Source organism: Pan troglodytes, chromosome 4 (genome assembly GCF_028858775.2).
Source record: "Pan troglodytes isolate AG18354 chromosome 4, NHGRI_mPanTro3-v2.0_pri, whole genome shotgun sequence".
In the NCBI taxonomy this organism is placed as follows: domain Eukaryota; kingdom Metazoa; phylum Chordata; class Mammalia; order Primates; family Hominidae; genus Pan; species Pan troglodytes.
In genome coordinates, this window is record NC_072402.2 from 164,904,248 (window position 1) to 164,923,672 (window position 19,425).

The following is a 19,425-nucleotide window of genomic DNA, read 5'->3' on the forward strand; positions in this document are numbered from 1 at the left end:
GACTGAGTCTTGCTCTGTCACCCAGGCTGAAGTACAATGGCATTATTTCGGCTAACTGCAACCTCTGCCTCCTGGCTTCAAGTGATTCTCATGCCTCAGCTTCCCAGGTAGCTGGGGACTACAGGTGTGCATCACCTCACATAGCTAATTTTTGTATTTTAGTAGAGATGGGATTTCACCATGATGGCCAGGCTGGTCTCGAATTCCTGACCTCAAGTGATCTGCCCACTTCAGCTTCCCAAAGTGCTGGGATTACAGGCGTGAACCACCACACCTGGCCTGAGATTCTTTCTTCTGCTTGATCTTGTCTATTGTTGAAACTTTCAAATGTATTTTGTATTTCATTGAATAAATTCTTCAGTTCCAGAATATTTTTGTTCTTTTTTGTGATGTATATCTCTGTGGCAAATTTCTCATTTATATCCTGAATTATTTTGTGATTTCTTTGTATTGTTTTTCTGAATTGTCTTTTATCTAACTGAGCTTCTTCATCAAAATTTTGAATTTTTTTGAGATTTCATGACTTTCTTTTTGTTCTGATCTGTTGCTGGAGAATTGTGTTCTCTTAGAGGTGCAATATGTCCTTGATTTTTTCATGTTTCCTGTGTCCTTACATTAATAATCTGGACATCTGGTGTAACAGTCACTTCTTCCAAATTTTTTTTTTTTTTTTTTTTGAGATGGAGTCTCCCTCTGTCACCCAGGCTGGAGTTCAGTGGCACAGTCTCGGCTCACTGCAAGCTCCGCCTCCCGTGTTCACACCATTCTCCCACCTGAGCCTCCTGAGCAGCTGGGACTACAGGTACCCACCACCACGCCCGGCTACTTTTTGGATTTTTAGTAGAGACGGGGTTTCAACATTCACTGGATGGTCTCGATCTCCTGACCTTGTGATCCGCCTACCTTGGCCTCCCAAAGTGCTGGGATTACAGGCATGAGCCACCGCGTCCGGCCCCAGTTTTGTAAATTTGATTCCATAAGGGAGTTTCCCCCCCGCCACCCAAAGATGTATCTGTTGTGTTCATTGGGTATGTCACTTTGGCTTTGAATCTGGATGTGTGAAGTGGTGTAGACTCTGTATGATTTCTTCAGCTGTAAACAGCATCAGTGGTGTCCGTGATTTTGTTGGTGACTTAGGGTATAGTTATTAGTGGAGGCTGTGGTAAAGTTTTGCTGATGCTGGAATGCCAGATAGGTCAGTCTGCAGGCCCCAGTGGTGGCAGTTGTTGGCTAATTGTGCCTGTCCTTGGGCCACAGGGCAGCATACACTGGCACCAATTTAGCAGATCCAGGCAAACCAATTCTTGGTCCTCTAGATAGCTTGCTCAGGTGACAGGAATGACAGTGGTGGGCTGGGTGGCTGAGCAGGTTCTGAACACTGCACAGTGGGTGTGGTGTAGGTGCTGGAAATAACAGTGGTATGGTATAACAAACCTCTGAAACCCAACTAGTCTAAGCTGGTCTTGAGGGTAATGGCTGAGGAGGATTGAGCAGGCTGGTTTCCAGACCTGCAGGTGGCAGGTACCAGTGGGTGCCAGCTCTGGTGGTAGCAGCACATTGAGTGGGCTTGACCTCAGAGCCCAAGGGAAGTTTCAGATGCCACTGGGGGTAGACTGGGCTCAGCATCCCCATGTTCCTGGATGGGTGCTCAGGGACTAGGGTCATGTAGAGCCAGGCCAGACTGAGCTTGCAGGTTCACTGGTGGTGTGTATAGATCCTGGCTATGGTATGCTAAGATGGGGTAAGCCCCAGGCTGTCAGGGAATGCTCAGGTGTAAGTGATAGCAAATGTGCTGAGGCCCTGCTACAAGGGAGGGCAGGATTGGTTTCCCTGGGAACAGCTTTAGGAAGACAGCTTCTAGGACATTGGGTTCACTTTTGCCTTGGCCCACAGCATTCCACAGCTGTAGCAGTCATGGACACTGAAATTTGTCCTCAGGGCATATGGGAATGTGTAGTGGCCTCTGTTTGGTGGGATGGGCAGGATTGCTTCTTGTGGCTCCTACCTCAGCCCAGTTGCAGGGCAGAATGCAGTCTGGTGTGAGCTGAGCTCTTAAAGTGGCACTGTGCTGCCACTGCTTAGGGCTCGGGGGTTTGTAGGACCCAGCATGAGTTCTCTCTGGAGCAATGTCTCTGAACAGTTTCCAGGGAATTCCCTGTGTTAGTCTCAGGGCCTGGGAAGGTCAAGGAGCTCTCCCCTGACTAGGATTATAGGAGTCTGCTGTGGAAATGTGGACTGCTGGGGGTCTCTTACTAAACCTTACCCTGCAATGGGGGCCTTTCCTGATTCTCAGCTGATCCCAGCAAAACAGGCTGCCTCGCTTCCCTCTCCTTCCTTGTTTTAGGGGTTTCCTGACACTTCTCTGTTGAATTTCAGTGTTCTCTCTTGGATGATCTATTTGAAGTGTGATTATCCAGTCACTATTTTGGTTCTTCTTAGTGGAGGAGGTGAGTAGGAGATGCCTCTAATCAGCCATTTTGAAGCCCCTCCTCTGAGTAGGAGTTTTAACGGCTTTCAAATCTAGTTGCACATCAGAATCATCAGTAGATATATTTTTAAAATGCTGAGTGTTGGATTTTATCCCCCCCCCACATTTTGGTATTTTAGAGATAGGATGCAGCTCTGGCCTCCTCATTTTCTAAAGAACCAGAGACAATGTTGATACAAAGCAGGATTGAGATCTACCAACAAAAGTGCTTAATGAGTAAGAATCTGTTAGAATATAATGCATATTAGAAATGTAATGTAAACTTGTTCAAAAGCTGAGCATCAGCTTACTTGGAAAGTGTTATGGTTAGGCTCTGTATCTCCACCCAAATCTCATCTTGAATTATAATTCCATAATCCCCACTTGTAGTGGAAGGGACCCAGTGGGAGTAATTGAATCATGGGGGAAGTTTTTCCCTTGCTGTTCTGGTGATAGTGAGTTCTCGTGAGATCTGATGGTTTTATAACTGTGGCATTTCCACCACTTGCACTCATTCTCTCTCCTGCTGCCCCTGAAGAGGTGCCTTCTGCCATGATTGTAAGTTTCCTGAGGCCTCCCCAACCATGCAAAACTGTGAATCCACTAAACCTCGTTTCTTAATAAATTACCAGTCTCAGGTATTTCTTCATGGCAGCATGAGAATGGAATAATACAGTAAATTGGTACTGGGACTGGAGCACTGCAGCAAAGGTACGCGAAAATGTGGAAGCGACTTTGGAACTGAGTAATAGGCAGAGGGTGGAACAATTTGGAGGATTCAGAAGAAGACAGGAAGATGTGGGAAAATTTGGAACTTCATAGAGACTTGTTGAATAGCTTTGACCAAAATGCTGATAGTGATATGGACAATGAAGTCCAGGCTCAGATGGTCTCAGATGGAAATAAGGAACTTGTTGGGAACTGGAATAAAGGTAACTCTTACTATGTTTTAGCAAGGAGACTAGCGGCATTTTGCTCCTCCCCTAGAGATCTGTGGAACTTTGAATTTAAGAGAGATGATTTAGGGTATCCGGCAGAAGAAATTTCTAAGCAGCAAAGCATTCAAGAAGTGATTCAGGTGATCTTAAAATTATTCAGTTTTAGGTATTCACAAAGATAAGGTTTGGAATTGGAACTTACACTTAAAAGGGGAGCAGAGCATAAAAGTTCAACAAATTGCAGCCTGACAATGCAGTAGAAAAGAAAAACCCATTTTCTGAGGAAAATTCAAGCCAGCTGTAGAAATTTGCATAAGTAATGAGAAGCCAAATGTTAATTGTTAAGACAATGGGGAAAATATCTCCAGGGCATGTCAGAGATCTTCACAGGCCTGGAGGCCTAGGAGGAAACCATGGTTTTAATGGGCCGGCCGAGGGCCTTTCTGCTTTCTGCATTTTTGGGACTTGGTGCCCTGCATGCCAGCTGTGGCTTAAAGGGACCAATGTACAGCTCAGACCATTGCTTCAGAGGATTCAAGCCCCAAGTATTGGTGACTTGCAGGTGGTATTAGACCTGTGGTTGCACAGAAGTCAGTAATTGAGGTTTGGGAACCTCCCCCTAGATTTCAGAGGCTGTATGGAAACACCTGGATGTCTAGGGAGAACTTGCCTGCAGGGGTGGAGCACTCATGGAGAACCTTTTCTAGGGCAGTGCAGAAGGGAAATATAGGGTCAGAGCCCCCACACAGAGTCCCCATTGGGGCACTGCCTAGTGGAGCTGTGAGAAGACGGCCACGGTCCTCCAGTCCCCAGAATGATCGATTCACCAACGGCTTGCACTGTGCACCTGGAAAAGCTGAAAACACTAAACGCCAGCCTGTGAAAGTAACAAGCAACTGTGAGTCCATTAAACCTCTTTTCTTTCTTTTTTTTTTTTTTCCAAGACAGAGTCTCACTCTGTCACCTAGGCTGGAGTGCAGTGGTGTGATCTTGGCTCACTGCAAACTCTGCCTCCCAGGTTCAAGCAATTCTCCTGCCTCAGCCTCCCGTGTAGCTGGGATTACAGGCCCCTGCCACCGCTGCTAGCTAATTTTTGTATTTTTAGTAGAGACAGGGTTTCCCCATGTTGTCCAGGCTTGTCTCAAACTCCTGACCTTGTGATCTGCCTGCCTCAGCCTCCCAAAGTGCTGGGATTACAGGCATGAGCCACCACGCCCAGCCTAAACCTCTTTTCTTTATAAATTACCCAGTCTTGGGTATTTCTTCACAGCAGTGTGAGAACAGACTAATACAAACAGAAAAAAATAATTGCTTAAAATCTACCAAACATGTGCTGAGTTCCTACTATATGCAAAGTTCTATGTCAGGTTACAACAGAGAATTTTCAAGTTGCCTTAGTGCCACAGAGTAAATTGAATAACGGCTGTCCTTTATTGCATCATCACCACTATTACCCAAAAACATATGTTAAAACCTACTCTAGCAAAGCAATTTGCTATGTACTGGAGATACAAAGTACTCTAAGATATTGCCCTTACAGTCAAGAAGAGTCAACTACTTGGACAGACAGGACATGTACATAAAAAAGATAATTAACAGTGTCAGGTAGTATATGCTAAGTGCCAAATCAGTGGCAGCAACAATAAATACTCTGAGTTTCGTGGAGGGAGATCATTACTATGAGCTCTGGGGTTGGAGGCCTGATAGAGGAAGTGGAATGCAAAGTCTGACCTTGCTGTTTGTGTAGGAATTAGATAAATATTTTCCTAAAAGTCAGTTTTCTAAAATATAACTGTAGCTGGTTGGCTGCTCATGCATATGTACTCAAACTTTCTTTTAAAATGAAGGCCATATCATTGTATGTGTAGCTAGGGGTTTTAGGAAAATAGTGGCCCCCACCTTCTTTTTAAAAATTTTTCATGTATAGCTCAGTGTCTAAAACTATCAAGCAGGAAACAAGTTATAAATATATATTTTTGGGGAAGGGCAAAAAGCTCCTACCTATCTATAAAATTCCATCCATTTATGAAGGGGTTCAGTATTTTCACTAGGTTTCAACCCATCTTGACTGCTGTTTAGCAGAGAGTTTATTGTATTTCCGTCTAAAAGCAAATCTGCTTTATTACAATTAGGGAGAGTGAAATAGTGCTTAACAATTTTTCCATTATAAAAATAAGAAAATGCTTGTTAACATATAATGTATTCACTTAATATGATAAGAAAAGCACTTGATTTCATTTTTCCCCTAAGTATAAAAGCCATTTAGAAAGAGTTGTTTTTATAGTGACTCAACAAAAATATCTCAGCCAAGACTGAAAGCTAGCATCAGTGAGTATAAGAAAATTATGTCTAATTTTTTTAATTCTGCAAAATTCTCAATGTATGTATGACAGGCTTATATGGAAAACAGGATTTATAGAATGATCTGAAAATTAATAAACGATTACAGCTCAAAGTGAAATGGTGCTTTGAGAAACGATGAAAATATAAAAAAAAGAACCTTATGGTTTTTTTATGAGCATGGGTAAAAATCCATGAAAACACTCAACAATGCCCAGATGCTTTCCATCAAGCAAGTAAAGAGCACTTTAAAATGTCTCTGATAGAACTCGGTACAAAGAAAATAACATTGGTCTAACTTTAATAAGTGGAGAGCTAGAAATAACATAGGAGACTGGTTCCCCCGAGTTACCAACTCTAGCTCTGGCTTTGTGTATCCAGATGAAACATGAAGAATTTATTCAGTAATGAGCCCTCACACCCAGGCTAAGGGAAACAAATCCATTTTTAAAAATTCTTTTTCTAACGGAAGTCCTTTGTTTTCTCTTCCTCTAGCTTTTGGCTCATCCTTCATTTTTTACTCTTCTTCGCTCTAACTGCCAGAGCTAAAGAACTTCATTATGGTAACAGTGAAGAATATGTCCTTGAGGCTGAGAGGTTTTTGAAGGTTCAACAATTGAGGCATTTTTTTGTCGTAATTATTAAATGGCCAGACTATGCTTTGTTTCATCAGGACTCTGCTGTATACAGACAAAGTAGAACCACATACTATTTTGAAGTAAAAATCAACAGTAACCCATTTCTTAGAAGCCAGGCTACTTGAAGAGGTCAACTTGAAAATGTCTGACTTTTATCAGACTCTGCCCATCACAACTGTGGGGCTCTTGTGAATGAGGATGATTTCATACACATACAGGAAAGGTTGATTATATTTGGCACAAGCAGGTCTCTGATACATTTCAAAACAAATAGAAATTTGAAGACTTGAGTCATGATGTTTAAAAACTAAGCATTGTGGCTTGTCCTCCATCATGGGCAAAGAGATTATATATGATGGAACAGAGAATGAAACATTTAAAAATGTGATGAAAATGACATATCCCCCTTCCATTTTTTATATCAATTTGAGCATACTTTATGCTGTTTCCTCTCTACCTTGTATGGTTTCCAGTGTATGACTGCTTCTCAATGTAACTGCTTTGCCACCCCTATTTCTTTATCCATGACAATCTTTCCTCTGGAATACCTGCAGATATTAGTTCTCTAGGATGACCATAACAATGTACCACAAAGCAAGTGGCTTAAAAACAGTAGGAATGTATTTCTTTGCAGTTCCAGAAGCTAGATGTCCAAGATTATGGTGTCAGCAGGGTTGGTTTCTTTTGAGGTCTCTCTCTTTGACTTGCAGATGGCTTTTTCCCCTGTCTTCACATGGTAATCCCTCTGTGCTTGTCTGTGTTCTAATCTCCTTTTTAAAAATAATGACACCAGCTGCATTGGATTAGAGTCCCTCCTAATTATCTCATTTAACCTCAATTACCTCTTTAAACACCTGTCTCCATATACAGCCGTATTCTTAGGGAGTAGGGGCTAGGACTTCAACATATGAATTTGGGGGAACACAATTCAGCCTGTAACACTGCCCTTTTGCTCCCCAAAATTTGTGTTCTCACATGTGCAGCTCAACTCCCCACAATTATGAGTCCTTTAAATGGAAACAACAGAAAACGATTCAATCTGGCTTTATTAGAAAAAAAAAATTTTTACTCACATAACTGAAAAGTTTAGGGTAAATTATCACATCTTTTCACACAGTTGGATGCAAATGCTATAGTGATTTTATCAGGTATTGATCGCAGTCTCTCCATCTGTCTGTTCTACTTTTCTCTGTAATGGCTCCTTTCTCAGACCGGCTCTACCTCATGGTCACAGTATGGCTGCCAATTCTCTAAACTACCATCTAGCCCATGGGCAACTCCAGCAGAAAAAGACCACCTTTTCCTCAAACGTTGTAATAAAAGTCCCAGATTCAAGTTTCATTAACTTACCTTAAATCTTGCATTCATCCTGAAACCAATCCTGTGATCAGATCAGTGGAATACTTTGATGAGTGAGACCCAGGTTGCATACATGGTCCCTGAGCCAGCAGTGGAATGAATCTCATGGATAAAGACCTCGGAAGAGATTAGATCTCTTAGGGAATTGAATTTGCTTTTATCGCAGGCAGGAAGAAGGGTGACTGGATAGGCAATAATCAGTAGATATTCACTCTACCAACCTTCCTTCCTCCCACCTCACAAATTCTAAATTAGTTTTAAAATCTCTACTCAGGCAGCACCTCCTATCCCAAATCATCTTTGACTCTCATCAGCAAAGGAAGTACTGTGTATTACCTTGTCTACACCTCCATTATTGCATGAACTTTTGGCCTGACTTCCTGTCTAAATGAGCCATGGGAGCTCTAAGAAGAAGAGTCATAATTTTATGTTTCATCCACTTAATGCCAAGCATAATGCCTAATATATAGGGCTCATACATGTCTCTGTGTGTGTATGTGCATGTATTTTAAGCTGGTCAACTCAAAGAACCACAATTTATGGAAGGTATTTCTTCTTTGGACAGCTACTATCATTTCTAGTATAAAAAACAAAATGCAGCCAGCTTGAAGTAACCTCTGAGAAAGTGATTCCTATCATTGAATTAAGGGCTGAAGGTCACTGAGTGGCTCCAGTGTCAAAGGAGAATGTATAACAGGAAGAAAGCTGAGTGTTCTCAGGCAACTTGGATTTTGTCTCTGGGTCCTACTTTTTCTGTTTCTAAAACAACCTAACTTTTAGATTAAATCTTAGAAGTCTTCTAGATCCTTCAAATGGTTCATGTGGTGGTACCCTGATAAAAGATGTGAACAACAGGGAAGGCCGCAGGAGGGCTGAATCTGGGAATGTGCATAAGGTGAGGATTGAGTGGTCCATACCTAGATCTAGGCAAGCAAGTTATGGAATTGGAAGCTCATGGGAGTCAGTAGAACATCCACGGTATCAAAGGGAAAGCAAAGATCTAACAAGAATATATTATTTCTTTCTGTTCTTTTCCATACCACTGGCTGGCTGACCACATTTCTTCCACTCAGCCTGTCTCTACTTCTATACCTTTTTTTTCTTTTCAATCTGAAAACAAGAAAGTCTTGTTTCACTTAGTTTGTGTCTGCTCTTTCTTTTTCCTAAGTAAATGTTATCCAAGGTAAATGTCTATATTTATTGTCAGAAACATCTCCTCTTAGGTACAGATGGCATCTTGGCAGAATATCAGAAGTTTCTCTTGCAATTCCTGGGGATTTTCTGGATCAACAAATATCTTGTAAGAAGCTAGGAACCCCTGTTTTCTGTCAGACCATAAACTCTATAGCAGTATGTAATTTTGATCCATGCACCTGTATGTCTGTGCCTGGAGAAACCAGTTCGTCTCTTTTATTACTTCATAACCCTTATCCAAGTGCCTGACACATGGTAGGCCCCCAATGATACAATTCTTTAATGACTGAATAAATAAAACATAAATTAGTAAATGTCTTGCATTTGGAATATTCATATTTCATCAATTTTAGGGCATGTTATATATTTTTCACTTGTTGACACCTGTGGAATACTTGATGGCCACATTCAATCACTCCTGGCTAAAGAGCATTGTATTGGAGTTGTTATTGACTACACATGTACACATCTGGCCAAAACTTCCATGGTGTCATGTACATTATTGGTAGAATATGTTGAACTTAAATATCATTTGCTTTTATATGAAACAATGATGTTTAATGAACATTCAAAAGAATGTTCTTTAAAAGAAAGAATATGTCCTACTTGTTGTCTGATAATCTTCCATTTAAGCCTTCTCATAAGATCAAGAAAGCGTAAGTGTCAGCATACAGAATGAATGTCAACAGCTTGGAGGAAAATCACCAAGATGATAGGAGAACAAATACTATTTTAAGAAGTGCTGCGGGCAGAGCCCGATGGCTCACGCCTAATCCCAGCACTTTGGGAGGCCGAGGTGGGTGGATCATGAGGTCAGGAGTTCAAGACCAGCCTGGCCAAGATGGTGAAACCCCTTCTCTACTAAAAACACAAAAATTAGCTGGGCGTGGTGGCACACGCCTGTAATCCCAGCTACTCAGGAGGCTGAGCCAGAGAATTGCTTGAACCCAGGAGGTGGAGGTTGCAGTGAGCCAAGATCATGCCACTCCATTCCAGCCTGGGCGACAGAGTGAGACTCTGTCTCAAAAAAAAAAAAAAAAAAAAAAAAAAAAGAAGTGCTGCATCACCAACTCTCCAGCTCAGAATGTATGGAATGTACAGACATTAATGACTCTGAGTCAAAGATAATGATTCAGAAGGGTTGGATTCCTAATATGAAGAACTTTTAGCAATGTATTCTGTTTATATTTTCCATAAGAGCGTTATACAATTAAAATTTATGTCTAAATGAGTCTTATGAGATATTTCAATAAGTTTTTAAAATTAAATGATAAACATTAGGCTATAATGTGATTGACAACATTTTTATTACTTAGTCATTATACAGTAATGTATCATACAATCAATAGATCTCAGGTCTTATGAAATATCAATAGAAGAGACATTTTGAGGCTGAAGAACTAGTTATGAAGCCACAAATCTTGCCACATAGAGTATTTCCTGCTTCTCCCCTGGAACTAAATTAATTCTCTCTCCATGAAGATAGGCTTGGATTAGACCTAAGAGAGAGTGTTCTCAAAATCAAAATATGTGAATGACAAGATTAGGTATTGAGGGAGATTGTGAGTTCTACAGCCTCTGAGATTTGCGGGACAAACCTGCTAGGTTCTACCCATGTTTGTATGCACAGAGCACATGTGCTTTTAAACATATGCATTCTTCTGTGGAATGACTAGATAAGTTGGCCTTCTGTCCTTCTAATACAGGAGATGCAAAAAAAAAAAAAAAAAAAGCAAATAGTAAGAAATGGAACTTAGCTGATTGCCTGAATCCATATATCAGAAGCCTGTAAAAAGTAAGAAATAGTCAATTTGTATGATCTTTCTTCACTGATCAGGAAGAGATGTTCTTGATCACAGATTAAAGTTGCTTTGGGCTTTATTTTAGAAAATAAGAAACATAAGCTATTTGCTTATGAACAGATACTGCTTTAGAAAAGCCTCTCCTGGGACCTACTGAGCATTGCATTGAGGTGTATAAAATATGATTAGATAGCAGTATTTGCATACTTGGTTCGTAAATAGAGCAACATTCCTTATGTGTCTGAGTCTATAGGTCTTTGTATCAGCAGACGAAATAAATCCCCCAAAACAACAATAAGATTCACTTGTCTTTAAAAATCACTACAGAAAGATCTGGTCTCTCCAAGGTATCTTTGAAGAGTGCCTTGTCATGTTCATTTATCTAACCATAAGTTATAATGTCGAATGTCATGGCTAATAGACACTTTTCATTTAGTTCCTAATTTGGACTGTGTTGATTTGACCTTCTGTAGACTGATGAGACATTATTTCAAACCAACTAGTTTCAGAGAGCCATAAATACAGTTCAGGGCACAAGAATCACCCTTCCAACTCCAGTGCTATGTTTATACATTCTTCATTTCTCTGGGGCTGTTCTTTCTATCAAGAACATGTTTTCTTCTTGTCCTGACTACCCCATTTCTTCATTAGCAGTTCAGGCACTGTTTCCTCCAAGACACCTAACATAGCCCATTCACCTCAATCGTCCAGCTACATTAACATTGAGTTATACGGTTGCCATAGTGTCGGAACTGGGTACCTATGTTTATCCCAGAATGAATCACACCAACGAGGTACCTTTTACTAGACTTCCTCCCCCACTAGTAGTCTGTGGATAATTTGAAAGCAGATGTGTTTGCTTGTACTCAGTACTAGAACAGTGCCTAAAATAAAGAACATCTCTCAATAAATGAAGAAACAGTTGAGAAATACATTTAAAATTATATTTATTCATGGATAAATTAATAAACTTTTTATATTGTTGTTTATTTATTTATTTTGAGATGGAGTTTTGCTCTTGTTGCCCAGGCTGGAGTGCAATGGCATGATCTCAGCTCACCGCAACCTCTGCCTCCCAGATTCAAGCGATTCTCCTGCCTCAATCTCCCAAGTAGCTGGGATGACAGGCATGCGCCACCATGCTCGGCTACTTTTTTGTATTTTTAGTAGAGACAGGGTTCTTCCATGTTGGTCAGGCTGGTCTCCAACTCCTGACCTCAGGTGATCTGCCTGCCTCGGCCTCCCAAAGTGCTGGGATTACTGGCGTGAGCCATTATGCCCAGCCTTTTTTTAAATAGCCTTTACTGGGATTTTATTGAAGTTTTCCTAAAAATACTTTCTCATAAGCTCGTATTTTCTGATACTGGGGCTCCCCTTAAGTATTCTTGTGCTGACGTGACTAAATAATATGAACAGCATCATTCCTCTAAAGAACAGGAGGAGACAACAAAGTGACTTTGGTAGGTTGCCTTTTTTTTTTTTGCTCTATTTGTCCGTGTTTATACTGATTCTTTCTAATTATTAACCATTTCTTTAGAGATAATATTTGCCCACCTGTTGTTGTTGTTTGATTCCCCCATTTCTTTTTAATGATATAACTCCTTCAGCAAGCTTTCTTATTTTTTTTTAATTCCACTCATTCTGCTGATCTTTTACCTCATGTGTATCAGTTAAGTTAAAAAAAAGGTTTCCACTAAAAAAGAGGAAAAAGAAAACAGACAGCCCAACTCGAAGTAGCCAATCAATAGATTTATTGGCTGATAACAGAAAAGAGCAGAGTTAAGGAGCTTCAGGGTGCGTTGACCCAGCCATCTATAATGTCACTGGGCAACCGTGTCCTTTTCCAACGTCTTTTCACGTTTTGGTTTTTCTGTCCATGTATTGGCTGTATCCTATGCTTGGCTTTACTTTGGCAGTGCATGAAATAGTGGACAGCAGCAATCAGGAATTTGTGCTACCTTCTTCATGTTCAGCAAGAGAAAGTATGCAGCTCTTCTTTTGTCCTTAGAACAAGAAAAATTTCCCGAATGTCTTAAGAAAACTTCTCCTCATGTCTCCTTGCATTGGGCTAAGCCTCATGTCCATTCTTGAGCCAATTCCTCTTCCACAAAATGGGAAACAGGTAGGGTGGATGGTGAGGAGTAGCCACAGTGTCTATAAAAACATATCTCCATCATTGTGCTATATCTTTTCTTTACATGTTCTAGTGACAGCTCAAAACTAATATTCCCAAAACAGATCACCGCCTTTCCTTTTAGAGCAAATCCAATTCCAAATTTTCCTGCACTGTAAATTGCATTTACATTTTCCTTATTATCTGCTCCATAAAACAAAGCATTACTTTTGATCCTGTCTCTTTCACACCCCAAACCTGATATAATATAGTGAGCAAAATACCTAGTTCATTCATTCAGCTACTATTTACGAAGCCTGTACTATATACTGGGCACTAGGTATATAATTGTATATACAGCATAGTCAGGCAGGTTAGAAGTAAAACAATGGCATGCAATAATAGAAAAAAAAAAAAGTCTTGTTCCTTACAAACACTAAACAAACTTGCACATACTTACAGGGTTACAAATTCTGACAAATGCTCTGGAAGCAATATACAGGGTAATGTGAAAGACGGAGTCAAAATGAAGTTCCTATTAAATTGGGTGGATAGGCAGGAGTTCTCTGAAGAAGTGACACTTAAGCTAAGTCCTGAAGAGCAGAAGGAGGCAGAGAGGCAGACAGGCAAAGAGAGAGGATGAACATTGCACACTGAGAATCACGTACGATATAATCAAGGAACTGAAAGGATTCCAGCAAGAGTGTGGTATAACACGACTCAAGAGAAGGGTGCTTCACAAAGAAAGGATTGATGACATGGTTCAATGTTGCCAAGGGGTTGAATGAGATGAGGACTGAAGAGCAATTGTTGGATTTGGCAACATGGGTATCTTTTGAGGCCTGAGCTGGAGCAGTTTTAGTGGAGCGATGGGAACAGGAGCAAGATTGGAGTGGTTTGAAAAATGATTGCAAGATGACAAAGTGGAGACATGATATGTACACAACTCTTTGAAGACGTTTTTCTCTGAAGTGTAATAGAGTAACGGTTGATAGCTGAGGAAGATTGCATCATAATGGAAGTGGATTGTTTATTTTTATTTTTCACTTATATTGAGATGAGACTAAAATTCTCACCTACACAGTCTAGAACTACATGAGGGCCAGGATTGTTTGTCTGCTTTGCTTGTTTTTTTGTTTAGGTTTTCTTTGTTTTCTTTTTTTGTTTTTTGTTTTTTTTTTTTGAGATGGAGTTTTGCTCTTGTCGCTCAGACTGGAGTGCAGTGCAATGGCATGATCTCAGCTCACTGCAACCTCTGCCTCCCAGGTTCAAGCGATTCTCCTGCCTCAGCCTCCTGAGTAGCTAGGATTACAGGTACACACCACTACATGAGGCTAATTTTTGTATTTTTAGTAGAGATGGGGTTTCTCCATGTTGGCCAGGCTGGTCTCAAACTCCTGACCTCAGGTGATCTGTCTGCCTCGGCCTCCCAAAATGCTGGGATTACAGGCATGAGCCACTGCACCTGGCCTATTTAGGTTTTCTAATTGATGTACCCCTAACTCATAGAAAAACTCCTGACACGTAGTAAATACTGATTAACCTTTGATGATGAAATAAATGAGATATACAGTTGACCTTTGAACAGCATGGGTTTGAACTGCATGGGTTACTTATACCTCGGTTTTCTCCCTCCTCTGCTGCCCCTAAGACAACATGACCAACCCCTCCTGTTCCTCTTCTCCAGCCTACTCTATGAGAAGATGATGAGGATGAAGACCTTTATGATGATCCACTTTCACTTAATGAATAGTAAATATATTTTCGCCTCTTTATGATTTCTTAAGGACATTTTATTTTCTCTTGCTTTATTGTAAGAATACAGTATGTAATATATATAACATACAAAATATGTCTTCATTAGCTACGTTACTGGCAAGGCTTCCAGTGAGCAGTAGGCTATTTGTAGTTAAGTTTCTGGGGATTCAAAAGTAATACACAGATTTTCAACTGCAGGGGGTCAGGGCCTCTAACTCCCATGCTGTTCAGTGGTCATCTGGACTAGATTATGTTTGTGTGTAGACGAAAAATATAAATCATAGAATAGGAGGCCAAAAATGCAAAATAGAATCTTTCAGAAGGAGTAGGGCTCAGATTCTGTGCGTATGTAAATGGTTTGACATTTAACAGAAGCTGGGACATGTTGAGGTTTTTTTTTTTCCCATTGAAATAAAAGAGTAGGAAAAGATGGGTGTAGACACAAAGGGCTTCTAGATTTGGGATAAAATTCGCATCTTACAGCTTCTAGAGATTCTTAAAGAGAATGAGGCAAGATTATCAGATGAAAGTAAGGAGGGGGTTGCCAGTGTTGCTGAGACTAGAGATGGAACATAATGAAGAAAGGTAGTTAAATTTCTGGGAAATTGAAGGCAATGCATTGTGAATTACATCTATACTCTTTTGTCTGGTTGAATAATCCCTATCATTGTTTATCTGCACTGATGTAGTCTGAGGGCGAGTGGGGCCTCATGGCTGGTCAGGTTCCTGCAGGATTTTACCCTAGGAATTGCGGGTCATGGGAACTGAGGATATTTCAAAGGACATTATTTTAGTGGAGCAGGGAAAGGAAGTGAAGATTGGTGGGAGCCATGGGAAAAAAGAAAAACATGAGTCCTTGGAGATGAGCTCAAAGAATTGTTGTAGTGAGCTGGCGGGCTGCGTGGTTGTATTCAAATGCTAGGCTATCTGAAGCCGTGATTTTGAAGGCTGCATTGCTAGTTTCACTTAGTCACCTCCTCTGGACAGGGCATATTTCTCTCAGTATCCCTCCAAACTGCAGATTTGTCTCCATTTCCTCTGCCCCACCCTTTTTTGAGATCTTGTGATATTAATCAATTGCAACATCCTCCTAACACATCTCCGTGCTTCTGTCTTTTCCCCTCTCCTCTTACCTTCTCCCTGATCCAATTTTATCTGCATTGATATCCAATTGATCTCAAAATAGTTTCTCCTTCACAAAGTATCTCTGCCCACCTCCTTCATTCCGTGTCTAGGACAAGTCTAAAACCCTTAGATTGGCCTTCAAGGCTTTCTGTTATTTTGTCATACTTCATCTATAGAATTATTTTCCAGAAATCTTTGACAGGGGTCCATGTTGTACCCACACTGTCTCCTAATCTTTTGCCCCATGCCCTTGCCTGGGAAATCCTTCTTCTTCCTTTCTGTGAGTGAAAATCATTACTGTGATTTTAATCTAAATCTGTTCTATTATTATTTGCAGTTTACTAAAGATTAAGTCAAGTGTACCTTGTTTAGCCAAGAACTTATGTCATCCTTTATGTGTTCTTCTAATGTTATGATGATTACATCAGAGGTCTTTACATTTAAGCTTAAAGATATTTTTCTTTTTATATCACATTTTAATGGCAAATTATAATAATGATAATAACTATCATAATAGTGACAAACTCAATTGTCCAAATGTGGAAAAAACAATGTTTCTATGTAATTTACATACCACTTCATTTAACACGTGTTAACCTAACTCCCACACAGTGGAATATTAATTATATTAAAAGAAAAACAGGATGGGTATTTTGAGCATTTGGAAGCATCATCAATGTGGAAATGCAGTTTTACCATGTGAGCCACAAGCGGTTAAATGGCTGCGTTTCCCGATGTATTTGTCCCAGAAATATAGCTGTGTTCCTGAAGCAGCAGGAATATTGTAGCTTTCCGTAAGTGTAGCCTCCAAGGAAGTGAGGAGGCCAAGAGGCCAGGTGTTCTAGGGAGAGCTTCGCCAGTGTTTGACATGTGGAGAGAAGCACATCTGAGAGAAGCCCGGGGCATTCTGAGTGGATAAAACGTTAGTCACTGTACCTCCGAGAGATAGGTGCTGGGCTTTTAGTGAGGCTGTGAGTGGTGTCTCTCAGTCTCCCAAGGGGTAGAGAGCCTTATTTCTAGGGGGAGTGTGGCACTTCATCACTTGGATGCACCCAGAGTGCCATCCTGTGGCCTAAATGAGCTGTGTTTGTGTGTAGTTGGACAGCCTGTGGTATTTTCAAGGAGTTTTATGAGAGCAAAAGTATAGTGGAAGTAAGATTTATCACGGCTTCTTCAAAGCATGACCAAAAGAAAAAAAAAAAAAAAAAAAAAAAAAAACAGAAAATGCAAAGGAACACCTTATAATTCCTGTCAAATTGGCTCCAATTATAATCCTCATCTAGCCCATTGCTGGTTCTATTCCGGTGTCTAATTCTTAGTTGCCATTTTAATTCCTCTGCTGGTTTCCATGGTTTCTTCCCCCTCCTTCCTCAAATGTACATTAGCAGTGATGTTTGCTTTTGTCTTAATTTGCAAACAGGTTTTAAAATGCTAATATTTGTAATGTCAAGAGAGTAGGTAACTTGACTTAAGGAAATATGGCATTTCACACTTGGGCAAATGGCAAAGAAACTGCCTCCCAGACAAAGGGTGCACGGTAGCTCTTCCCAGTAGCTAAAGTGTATAAAATCATAGTAAGGAAAATGTGGCATAGTATTTTAGTTCCATTCCTTAAATCTAGGAAAGGTACAAGGAAACAGGTATTCTCATTTACTTCTAGAGGAAGCAGAAATGACACAAACTTTCTGGATGACAACTTCAAAGTGTATATAACAAATATTTCAAATGTGCATATATGTTGACCCAGCCAGCCTTTTCTTTTATTTTTTTTTAAGAAATGTATCCTCAGGAAATGAACAGAACACTATACAAAGAATGCTATCTGTTTGTGTTATTTACACTAACAATAATTTTTCAAAAACCTGATTATTGAGTATAGGACAATGGTTCAATAAATTATGGAACATCAAACAATGGAAATGCTGAATGATCGTTAAAATGATGTTATAGAAGAAAGGATATTTCCTGGCAGGGAAAGTATTCTCAATATATTCAGGCGCAAAAGCAAATTATAGAATAGTAATTTGGGTCTTACAAATGACATATAAAGGAGTAAAGAATATCCCTACTTTCTTTCTAACTGGAGGTAGAAACTGGCAGAGAGACAGAGCCAGATACTGGAGATCAAACTAGCAGCTTCCTAATATTCTTTGTCAGCCCTTGAACTTCTACCCCTCCCACTAAACTGGGGTACTCAGTCACAGGTAGACACAGACAATGACAGCCTCCATGCCATGGCTGGAGAGAATGCTTCCCTTGTTCATTTCCTTTTCCCATGGCTACCAGTGAGATGAGTTACTCCTCCTCTCTTGGGAGTGAGTAACCAATGGGTTGGAAAGGGGTGGAGCTAGTTCCTGTGCCTTTCTCACCTGGGGATGGCAATTTCATCCTTTCTATGGCAAGAGAGGGACACAGACTTTCCCAAGTAATACTCTGCAGCTTTTGACTGCTTTTTAATTCGTTTAGAACTAAGAAGAAGAGAGGATTGTTATCACTGCTACCTCTGTAAACCCAAATAAATAAGTATAGTGGGCTACCGCATTTATGTATGTGTATGTGTGTGTGCGTGTGTGCATGTATTACTACATATACATAAACTACATATACATATACAGGTATCATATACCTATGCAAAATGTTTTCTACAATGAGCATACACTGTTTTTATAAATTACATGGATATGTATCTGTATATATGTATATGTATATAAATATAAAGGAATATATATGTATATGTTATGTATGTATTTACATACTCTAATATTTGTTATAGTATATTTCTATAGTATTATATTAAATTTTTATCTAAATATCTATATATTTAAAAGGAAAAATTTAGAAGATGTGATGACAACATTGACTTGATGCCTAACCGTATCCTCAAATTCTTTTGTGCCTTGAAAAAAGCAAGGGCAAGCTTTTGCAGTAGTTAGTGGGGAGCTGCCTGTTTCCCACAGATAAATGAGCAGTGAGAATTCTTCTGCTTGCCCATGTGTTTATATGTTAGGGGGTAGTTTCATGTTGGTTGGCGCGGGGTGTGTGTGGGAGGAGGAGGTGGAGGGCACTTTTGGGTAGGAATGGCCAATTGTGGGGAATGTGGTGCTTCATGTTCCCAGCTTCCCACGAAAGCCCCCCTACTAACATCGCGTTGGGATCATCCACTTACCCGTCTATTCATCACCTCATCATTCATTTTGACAAGTTTATAGCAAATTAGCAAACACCAGGATGGAAAGTATTAAAATACTTGTCCCTAACTTAAATGATTGAATAAAGCGTAATTTCAGAGATGAACCAGTTATTAAAATATTATCAATAAAAGGATGTCAATAAATACTTAATATTACATATTAGGCTGCATGCTAGACCCTTTACAAGCACTGCCTTATTTGATCCTCCCAAACAACAACGCAAGAGCTAAATGAATTCTGATGTGCTTTCTATAGATGAGAAAGCTCAGACACACAGAGCTTAAGGAACTGCTCAAGGTCATCCAGCAAGTAAGTGACAGGGCTGAATTCATACCTAAGCCATTTGACTCCTGAGTTCACGCTCTTTGCTACCATCCCAAACAGGCTTCACAGCCTGATTCTTCTGAAAGTGACATTAATTAACTTTCTGAAGTCATCTTGCAGTTTTGAAATGGGAGGATACTTTTGTTTAATATCGAAGCCTTTTGGAGAAACATTAT

At 40.1% G+C, this 19,425-nt stretch overlaps 1 protein-coding gene across 12 annotated transcripts in view; it reads left to right on the forward strand.

The window, feature by feature from the left end:
- TENM2 (teneurin transmembrane protein 2) overlaps positions 1-19,425 on the forward strand; it is a 3,953,434-nt gene that overhangs the window by 2,921,258 nt on the left and 1,012,751 nt on the right. The window lies entirely within an intron of this gene.